Genomic DNA, 11,660 nt, shown 5'->3' with positions numbered 1-11,660 from the left:
GATATTGATCTTTTCACTTGAGCATAGCCATCTTGAGCACGTGACTTGATTCCATTCATCAAATATGAATAACTCCAAATGCATCAAGTCACTTCCAACGCTTTGTCTAATATAGGTTTGATCCTCCACATCAATATGACTATCGCAGCTTGATTAGTACCTCAACTAAATGCAAGTACTTCCTTCTTCACCCTAGCTAGGTTCTTCGGCCGCCAAGCCGTCGCTTGCCCTTCACCCTTGCTTAGTACCTCGAAGCCTTTCCTTGCTATCTTCACCATCTCAAGCCATCAAGTCACATCTTGTGTTGAATCATCCATTCATTTGTATTGTTGTCTTTTTCTTTTCAATTTAGCAAGCTTCAAATATGAGACCATTCCATATGTAATCCCTCATGTCTCATTAATTAACTTTTATCGTGCTTGCTTTCACATAGATCATTGAAATCCCACAATAAATAAGCCTTTGCATGAATTCCATTTGCATTGTTGTCTTATGCTTGAACTAGATTGTTTATACAACAATACATCATTTTTGGCTTTATACAATTTCATCAAGTATCTGTGAGATAATCAATTTCCTGTCTAACACTTAGCAAACATGTTAGATCTTTAATCGTGTTGTCATTCAATCATCCAAAACCCACTAAAGGGCTAGATGCACTTTCAATCTCCCCCTTTTTGGTGATTGATGACAACTTGATTAAAGCTTACAAAATGATATAAACATTTAAACTTTTGGGTTCAATGATTTATGAGAGGCTCCCCCTTAATATGTGCTTATGATTAGAATTCACAAAATAACCTCAAATGTCAATTGCACATACTAAAACATATAGGAGACTCCCCCTAAATCATTGCATCCGTGGGGTGCATGTGTGTGTGTGACAAAGTGAAACTATGATGCATATGACAAGATATATCACAAAAGAATAAATATAAAGGCATCACATCAAATATTTTCATTCTAGCATGCATAGTCCTTATGAAAATAAATATAACACATGTAATTCACACATAGCACTCATTATGCATTTTCTCAAGTCCACAAGCCACTAAAATATAAATAAAGATCATGTCTCAAGAGATACATAGATAATGCATAAGTAAGTCTCATCTCTCACATGATACAATCTATCTCAAATCCAAGATACATCAAAGAAGCTCAAAAACAAGAAACGACAGCCTGCAGTACATATCTTTAGGTACAAAGATAAGCAAATGAGACTATCCTGTGCTTTAATCAGTCTCTCTCCCCCTTTGTCATCTATCACCACAAAGGTCCAATAATGACATACTAAGGACAAAGGGGCTACAAGCTGTCACACAAAGCACAAAGGGTGCTTAAGGTTCAAACTTTGTACTAATCTCTCCCTTTGTATTAACCTCTCCCCCTTTGTCATCTTAAAGAGGTTGTACTTGTCACTTGTTTGCAATTTAAAAAGATCAAGTACATGGGTTCACTAGCTCATGAACAAACTCATACACTAACCACTAGGTCATATAAACATTTAGGCTTTCATATAAACATTCAAGCAATAGTGGTAGTCTATGAATCTAAAAATTTTCATTTGTAATGCATGATCCTATAAGTATGTACTATATGCACTAACCGCATACTAGTAAGGGATAAAAAATGAGCATGCACAATACAATGATACCTTTGCTATGTTGGAGAGGAAGATAGTCATATAGATTTCAATTCATTTCTCCAATAGCACCATGAAGTCTAATTATAAGCTTGGTGAAGACCAATAGATACCAATTCTTTGAATTCCTATTCTTCACCCATATGAATTGAGAATCACTAATGATCAAGTGCACTCTTCTTGTTGTGGTTGGCTTGCTTCTTCTTTGATCATTGCTTGCTTGAGAGAACTAAAAGATGCACCACTTGTAATACCACTTGAAATTTTATGATACCACTCGAAAATTCATGACTTGTTCTCTTTTGGGTGTTGCTTGCTTTCTAGACCAATCTCCTGATTTTCTTGAACCAAGTACCTCAAATGTCCCTTTAGATTACCACTTCGATTTTAGCCATCCAAGCCTAGAGCGAAGTGACATCTCTCCAAAGAACCATCCTTGATACTCACTTGAAATAACTTGAAAGAAAATCACTTGATCCACTTGAAAGATTTTGTTTGATTGATCCATATTTTTGGACTTAATTTGATGAATAACTTTGAATCATTCTTTAAGTCCTTTTCTTTCTACTTGTTTAAGTCCTTTTCTTTCTATCAAAAGATCTCCAATTATCACTAGAATTTAAACTCCATCTTCATCTTGATCTTGGTCTTGATCTCTAGCTTGAGTACCAAATGTGTACTAGATACACTCTTCAAACATATTATGTTGTACTCATCATTTGTCATGCTTCTATCTCAAACCAAAACCAAAACATAGGTACCTCAATCACTTATAGATATGATTCTAATTTGAGGACCTTTGAATCTAAGTGACTTTTGATCAATCCAATAATTGTCACTTTCCTGGCAGATTCTGTACTCTTCAAAGAATAAATCATATCTCCCAAATTACATATCCAAAAACCATGAAATTTGGTGAAGATGTGACACACTAAGTCTTCTAGTAGCTGTAAAAATTTGAGATTCTTTTGACTTCTATATTGCTACCAGATTTCACATCTTTCCACACTGCTACATGCTGAAAACTGCTGCACTATAGCTGACAAGATCTACTCCAAATCCGAAGTATCACTTATCCAAATCTCATGAAATTTGCACAGCAACTAATACCATAAGTGTAGAGCATGCAGATCAAATTTCAAGCCAATACAAATAGATTTGATTACTTAAATAGGTCTATGATCACTGCTAGCTCAGATTTTCAATATTGGACAGATTTGAATAATTGAGCTATTTTTCTCCAAATTGAACCAAACTTGAAATCAACTTGTTTGAATACTCTCACAAGACATATGTTCATTCAAACCACTTACTAGAAGAAATCTTATGAACATATCCAATCAAGCCAATTTCAAACTTGATTACTTAAGCATTTAATCCATTCAAACATCTCATAGCAAGCAACATATGCATATATATCCAATTCAATTAACTCATATGCACCCAAATAAACTTTGATCAACAAGAGATATACCTTGATAGCTTGTGATCATCTTTGCAAGCTTCAACTCCACTTATTTGCAGGCCTTCAAATATATCAATAAATTCCCACAACTTGAATATGACACTTGTATGTTGATAGCATATGGACTTCACTCAATTTTGACTTGGCATTGGGATAGAATTGCACTAGGCTTCAATACTTGACTCAACATAAGATGAACAATAATAATTCCATTAAATCAAGTCTCCAATGCCATGGTACCTACAAACGATCATCCACTTTTCGATGGTACCCCAAACTAGTTTGGGTCCTCTCATATTAGATGCAACATACTTAGGCATAGTCTTAGTATGAATAGCGGAATTTTTACAATACTAACCAATAAGGTACAATAACAAACCTTCCTAGGCATAATATTTGCATCAATTGAAATAGGCTTAGGATTCTCACTTAGGGGACATGAATTAGCCAAGAATTGATTTTCTCTTTTTTTGAATATTTGGCAAATTTATGATTTTCAAAACTTGAGAGAGATTTTAGAGGGACATAGGGATTTTTATGGACTTGAGAGAACCATGTCACATGTGATTAGGCAAATAATCAACCAAGGGTAGCCATAATCACAATATGACATGACTAGGTCACAAAGACCCAAAAACCACATGATTTTCAAAAACCACACCACCTACACATGCTAATTAGGGATTTTGAAAAAACATCTATCCTATATCATACAAATGCACACACTAGCATATGAAGGACCTTAGATGCACTTATAATGCATGCATGTAAATACATACCTTTGCCTTGAGCCCACAATATCACCACTGAGATAATACATGGCATGACAACATCATGTTGACCTCACTTGTCAAATAATCATACCATATATGAAATCAATTTTCATCTAAAGGACTACAAATAATGCTAGATAAATTTATTAGTCCACAATGGTGCAAAATAGAAACTGAGCTCCCCCTAAATAAGTACCACAAGTATTTTGAATGACTTTCAACAAGCACTTTATTCTTTTAAGAATTTGGGAGTCAAATTTCTATTTTGACCAACACAAAGTGATTTGCCATATTTAAAATTCGTTGAGACATACTCACAACCCACTTAGGTTTGATAGATCACAAGCTTCTGAGCAAATTAAGGATATATGAAATCATATGGATCAAACCTCAATTGCATCCCAATTAGTGCTCTGGTTCCTGCCATACCGGACACGTCCGGTAGACATACCGGACACGTCCGGTAGGTGCAGGACAGAAACAATTGAAGCGCTGCTTGTGATTCTTCATTTTAGCTCTAGTACTTCTTGTATGCCTGCATCTGAACAAATGCATTGCTCTACTAGAGAGCCATTAAAAGCATCACATGGCAAACATGATAATTATTAAATGAAACTAATTAGCCACTTCCAATTATTTCACAAATATGCTTATTTGTGAGCCATTGAGCACTAAACACAAAGTGGCTATCCTATAAGGTTTTTAGGTACTTGTTATTAATGGTAGAGATGAAGTAAATGATATGGTCATTGATTTATCTTTGGGTCAACCATATATGAGATTATGATAAGAATTGATTGATAGATTGAGTGAATATTGTCAAATTGTTTGCTCAACCACCCCGAAGCTTTCATCTCACCACCAAGTACCTACATTATCAACCTAAGCACATTTTGGTACCCAACTCTTGTTGGGTCCTTTTGGGTTAGTCAACAAGTGCTTAGGCACCCAAATGGCCTTAGTACTAGTTTATGGTGAACACATCACCTTGCTAGTGCTAACTCCATTTGAGGTCTTCCTAAGCATATTATCATAAACAAATGTGTTCGGCTTAGGGACGTTACCTTTTGGGCAATCATAGCTTAGATGCCCCTTTCTTCCACAAGCATAGCATATGCGACCTTTGTTTGCTCTATGCTTGTTTTGCTTGTATGGACATCCATCAACCTTGTGGCCCATCTCATTGCATCCATAGCATCTTCTTGTTGCAACTTGGGCTTCCTTTCTTGACTCTTGATATATAGGGCATTTCTTGGTAGGATGCCCCAATTTCTTGCTCATGAGACAAGCGCTTTGTCCATCACTCTTCACTTGCTTGGCCTCCTTGATTGAAACCTTTTGAGTGGCGGCTTCAACCTTGTCGGCCCAATTCTTATGTGGACACGTAGCCCACTCATGTCCATACAATCCACAACCATAGCACATCCTTTTTTCATATTTCTTGCTCTTGGTTGTGTTGGCCTTGCTTGAAATGTGATTCTTTTGTTGGGTTTTGGAGGAAGCAAGGTTTGAACCCTTCTCAAGCTTCTTCACCATGTTATCACGGTTATCTTGAGAAGGTTGTGCTTTCTCCTTACCCTTCAATCGAATCACATCTTTCTTTAATCTTTTCACCTCTTCTTTGAGCTCTATGTTTTCTATAAATTTTTGCTCAATCGAAGATTGGCTTGCTTGAGAAGCACACTCATTAGCACAAGAAATATTCAATTGAGATTGTGTACAAGTGAGTGTGTGAGTGGGAGGTTGAGATGATTTTACCGTTGTAATCACAACCTCATGAGCCACCTCAAGCATGATGCTTGATTCTACTAATTCTTCATGAGAGCACTTGAGATGAACATAGTTTGCTTGTAGCACATTATATTTGCTTGAGAGTTCATCTAATTTTGCCTTGAGCTCAAAGTTTTCCTTCTCTAGTTGTGAAACACTAGAAGAGGAGTTAGTAACTAAAGCATGCTCAATTGATAATTTTTCATACCTCTCATTTATGGCCTTTAGCTCTTGCAATTTGGAGATGAGAAACTTTTCTTGATTTTGAAGTGATTGCTCTTGTTTCTCATTCTCTTCCTCTAGCTCATCATTCTTCTCAACTAGCTTCATGAGAATGAGCTTGTCTTTGTTGCTTAGATGATCAAGAGTGTAGCTATCTTCAATTTCAACATCACTCTCTTCTTGATCATCTACTCGTGCTATCTCCTTGGCTTGATCTTTCTTGCTAGCCTTCTTCCTGCTTTTCTTGGCCATGAGACACAAGTGATGAGTATCATGAGATACTGAGGTTGACTCATCACTTGGCCGCCACCGGGCTTGAGCCTCATCATCACGGACTGTCTGTTGTCCGGTTGCCTCGGCTTGCACCTCTTGCTCCGGCTCGGCGCTCTTGAGGTCTTGTGAGGCTTCTTCGCTGCATGAAGACATAATGGACATATTTTCCATTGACTCGACCTCAAGTGCATCATCGCATTTGGATTTTCCATATAACTCAACGAGTTTGGTCCAAATGAGATGAGCACTCTCCGGAGGTTGTTGTCCATTGAATATTGCCTCATCTTGAACCTCTACACTCAATGTACTCAAAATGATATTAATAGCATGAGCATTAAGTTGCACGCATATCTCTTCCTCTTTTGATAAATTCTTATAGTTGCTCCAATCAACTATAGGAAGAGGTATGCTTGCAAACACAATATGCTCAACACGAGGACTAATATCTCTAAAAGCATTGAGTACATGAATTGACCAAGGTAGAAAGTTTGAACCATCATTTTGGAGAAGCATCGGCTCCAACTCGATAGGCGTCGACATCCTTTTCTCACGGCGGTGAAGCTTTAGGTGAGAACCTCGGTCCGATACCAATTGAAAGGACCTAGGATGCCGCCTAGAGGGGGGGTGAATAGGCGTTTCTGAAAAATCAACACCTTTAAAAGCGGAAACGATTAGTAATAGGAGTTTCCAAAATGGAAACTCCAAATTAGAGTAATACCACCCCTCACAAGTTAGCCACAAAGTATATAAAAGATACTAGATAAACCTAGGGAGCCAAATAGCAGCAACCAAAGAGTTGAATCAAAATGCACTAGTCTGTTAATGTCGGAAGTCCCGACATTTGGGTCAGAACTTCCGACGTGTCGGAAGTCCCGACGTTAGGGTCAGAACTTCCGACGTGTCAGAAGTCCCAACAGTTTGGGTCAGAACTTCCAACGCAAACTGTCAGGAGACAAGAATTTATGATGCCGATAACTTACAAACCCAACGACGGGAAATGAACTACAAGTGCTAAAATGAACTTTATGATGCCGATAACTTACAAACCCACTTTCTAGTGGTAAGGTAAGGTGTTGGGTCACTCTCTTGACGTTGATAAGCCACCACTCCGTAGATCGAGGCCCAAACCCTAAGAAATAGCTAGAGAGAGGGAGACAACCAAATGCAAGTAATTTCGAGCAAATCACAACAACAACAAGCACGCGGGAGACAAGAATTTATCCCGAGGTTCGGCAGCCCCACAAAGGAGCTCCTACGTCCTCGTTGTTGAGGTGACCACTTAGGTCGGAGTCTCTTCCACCTCCTTGCCTCACTCAAGGATACCACAAAGGTCACTTGAGTTTCTTCACTAGAAAACAAGGGTAATACAAACTTCCCAAGGCTCTTCCACAAGATGGAAGCTCTTGGGCGACGCCTCGCCGGCTAGGGGAAAATCCCCAAGAGTAACAAATGCAAATCAAACCGGCTTGACGAAGAAATCAAGTGCTCAAGCTTGCTCCAAGTGTTTTTCTCACTCAATCCACTCTCCAATCACTCAAACCCTTTGGGAATCGAAGTTGGAAGTAAGGGAGTGAAGAGAGGGGAGCCTAGAATGCTTGGGGGTTGTTTGGCCGAGTGTTTGTCGCAATGAAATGAGTGGGCAACGGTTAGAAGTGAGGAGAGGGGTATTTATACCCCAAGTGAAAATCGAACCGTTCAGATCTACGTCGGAAGTTCCGACGCAGATCCCGGGACTTCCGACGTATGAAGAAAACACTGTTCACAACAGGTCAGAAGTCCGTGTGTGCAAGTCAGTGTCGGAACTTCTGACAAACGTCGGGACTTCCGACGGTCATCACTTCCGACGTACGTCGGGATTTCCGACGGGCACAGTTAATCAAACACCCAACACCGCTAAGGCCGGGACTTCTGACTGTCGGGACTTTCGACACACGTCGGGACTTCCGACTGTCGGGACTTCCGACACACGTTGGGACTTCCGACGTCCACAGTCACCGCGCAGGCTGTGACTGAGAGTCAGCACTTCCGGCAAGAGTCATGACTTCCGACTGTCGGGAGTTCCGGCTTACGTCGGGACTTCCGACACCGACAGTCACAGAAAATTATTCTATGTGCTCGTGAAGTGCTAGAGTGTCTCATTATTGATTTAGTTATTATGCGTGAGCACTCTATCTTCCTCAGACCACCTAAACTTGCATCCCTCTTAATAGTACGGCATTCCTATTAACTCAAATTTAAAAGTATAAGGAAATTAAACCTTTTGAGTTGATCTCTTTGAACCGAAGCCGTGTTTTCCAATCTTCAACAAGTGAGGGTGCCAATCATGTTGATATTGATCTTTTCACTTGAGCATAGCCATCTTGAGCACGTGACTTGATTCCATTCATCAAATATGAATAACTCCAAATGCATCAAGTCACTTCCAACGCTTTGTCTAATATAGGTTTGATCCTCCACATCAATATGACTATCGCAGCTTGATTAGTACCTCAACTAAATGCAAGTACTTCCTTCTTCACCCTAGCTAGGTTCTTCGGCCGCCAAGCCGTCGCTTGCCCTTCACCCTTGCTTAGTACCTCGAAGCCTTTCCTTGCTATCTTCACCATCTCAAGCCATCAAGTCACATCTTGTGTTGAATCATCCATTCATTTGTATTGTTGTCTTTTTCTTTTCAATTTAGCAAGCTTCAAATATGAGACCATTCCATATGCAATCCCTCATGTCTCATTAATTAACTTTTATCGTGCTTGCTTTCACATAGATCATTGAAATCCCACAATAAATAAGCCTTTGCATGAATTCCATTTGCATTGTTGTCTTATGCTTGAACTAGATTGTTTATACAACAATACATCATTTTTGGCTTTATACAATTTCATCAAGTATCTGTGAGATAATCAATTTCCTGTCTAACACTTAGCAAACATGTTAGATCTTTAATCGTGTTGTCATTCAATCATCCAAAACCCACTAAAGGGCTAGATGCACTTTCACTCATGGACGTCGGAGCAGGGGCCGTGGTCGTGGCCGGGCGGAGCAGGACGGGGATGCGACGTGGACGCGGATGCCGGGACTAGAGTAGGATGGGGATGCGTGAAGGGTCGAGATGGCGGACTAGAGGGGGGTAAATAGTCCTTTCTAAAATTAACCACGTCGACTAACCGAAAGAAGTGCGGAATTGAAACTATCGGTCTAGCCAATACTACACCCATCTATCTATATTCTCTAGCACCTTCCAAAGATACTAATTAAGCAACAAAGGTGCCAGACTAGCTAGAGCTCACCTAACCAATTCTAGAAGCAAGGTCACACAAACCTATGCCACTAGTACTTTAAGCAACAAGGGAGCTCCTATACAAACTAGTAAGCACAAACACAAAGCTATCTAAGCTTACTAGCAATGCTCAATAACAAGGCAACCCATGCCAAATTAGGGACGCAATTACTTAGCTACACAAACTAAGCAATGTGACTAACAAGGTCACACAAACCAAATTTGCCACGCAAGAGAGCTACTTCTATGCTACACAAGCAAGAAGGTAACTAGTAAGCTACACAAGCTAACTAATTACAAGAGCAACTACACAAGCACAATGTATATAAAAGTAATTGCAAGCTTGTGTAATGAGGATGCAAACCAACGGGAAGAACAAGGTTGACACGGTGATTTTTCTCCCGAGGTTCACGTGTTTGCCAACACGCTAGTCCCCATTGTGTCGACCGCTCACTTGGTGGTTCGGTGGCTAATTGGCATCACCCGCTAAGCCCACACGTCGAGCACCGCAAGAACCTACCCCAAAAGTGAGGGTAGGTCAATGACACGCTCAACTAGAGTTGCTCTTTGCGGCTCCCATGGGGCGAGCACAATGCCCCGCACAAAGCTCTTCTCTAGAGCACCGCACATGCATCTTGCGAGCTTCAACGGAGACCACCACCAAGCCATCTAGGAGGTGGCAACCTCTAAGAGTAACAAGCACCACCGGCTTGCAACTCGATCACCTAGTGCCACTCGATGCAACCTCATGATACAATCGCACTAGAATTGCTCTCTCACACAATCAGATGATCACTATCAAGCATATGTGAGATGGAGGGCTCCCAAGCACTACTACACAAGCCACCAAGGCTCTAGTGTGCTCAGTTACCAGCCCAAGGCTGAGACCCCTTCTATTTATAGCCCCATGGGCTAAAATAGCCATTACCCCTTCACTGGGTGTTTTTTCGGGTTGACCGGATGCGCCGGTCATATCAACCGAACGCAGGACCTCAGCATCTAGTCAACGGATACTCGCCACATGTCGCCTCCATTCAACCTCAGTCACTTGATCTCAATGGTCAAGTGATGACTGGACGTAGCTGCTCAAACTGATCGGACGCAGCAACCACAGCGTCCGGTCCATCGCTCTAAAGCCTCTGACTTGCCCTTTACGCTTGCAACCGGTCCATCAAGCCAAGTCTTGTCTTGATCTTCTCCACCTTAATCACATGACTCAATGTCATGTCTCATGTGCAATAAGCTCCTTCATCATCACATGTGTGAGCTTTGCAACATCTCCAAGCCATTTTCACCTTCATGACATATGTTGCTCACACATATGTACCTGTGGACTAATCACCTATGTATCTCACATAAACACAATTAGTCCACCTAGGTTTGGTTTGATGTGAGATACACAGGTGATTAGTGTTTATACCTTGGTATCTCAAATAGATCCTTGTGTGGTTTTGGTAATTAAGTGACAACCTGTGGTACCAAAACCACACAAATAGATCCCTAGGTTGTCACTCAATTACCAAAACCACACAAGGACCTTTCAATCTCCCCCTTTTTGGTAATTGATGACAACTCTATAAAGATATGGAAATTAAGCTCTTTTGGATTCATGTTGCTTGTCCAAGCAATTTTACCATGTGAGAATGATTTTGGACAAGTACCACAAACCCGAGATGGTAGTATTAGCTCCCCCTACATATGTGCTAGAGTGTTTGGTTTGAAGTTCGCACATATGCATAGATTGGAAATGTGGGAGAGTAATTACTACCAAATGATGCTAAGGTGTATAGAATAAACCTTTGAAGTGTGATACCAATCGGAGTTGCACCTTGTAACACCCTGGTGTTACGATCCTTTTTAGCGCCACGAATTAAGCGCTCAAGTTAAACTATGCCGTACGTAGGGATATTATGAATGTCCGAACGACGATGCTAGCAAATGGTTTGTTCTATTAAATTAAGCATGAAAAGCAACTTTAAAAAAAATAGTCTCTTAATAAATAGAGCGATATATATATAGGTATACTCATGAGTTTATTTCTGTAGCACGTCCCTATCTATTCTTTGTGCAGGACTATGCTAGTTGACCAACTGCGTGCCTTTTCTTTTCTCGGCTGCAACGTTGTCTGATGTTGTCCCTTGTCGCTTGTGTCCTTTTTCTCTGTGTGGGTCTTAATGAGAGTTGGCCGGAACACTGGAGCTGCTGTTTTTCATGCTGCGGTACTTAGTTCTGCTCTGT

Source organism: Miscanthus floridulus, chromosome 17, assembly GCF_019320115.1.
Source record: "Miscanthus floridulus cultivar M001 chromosome 17, ASM1932011v1, whole genome shotgun sequence".
In the NCBI taxonomy this organism is placed as follows: Eukaryota; Viridiplantae; Streptophyta; class Magnoliopsida; order Poales; family Poaceae; genus Miscanthus; species Miscanthus floridulus.
This window is presented reverse-complemented; position numbering follows the sequence as displayed.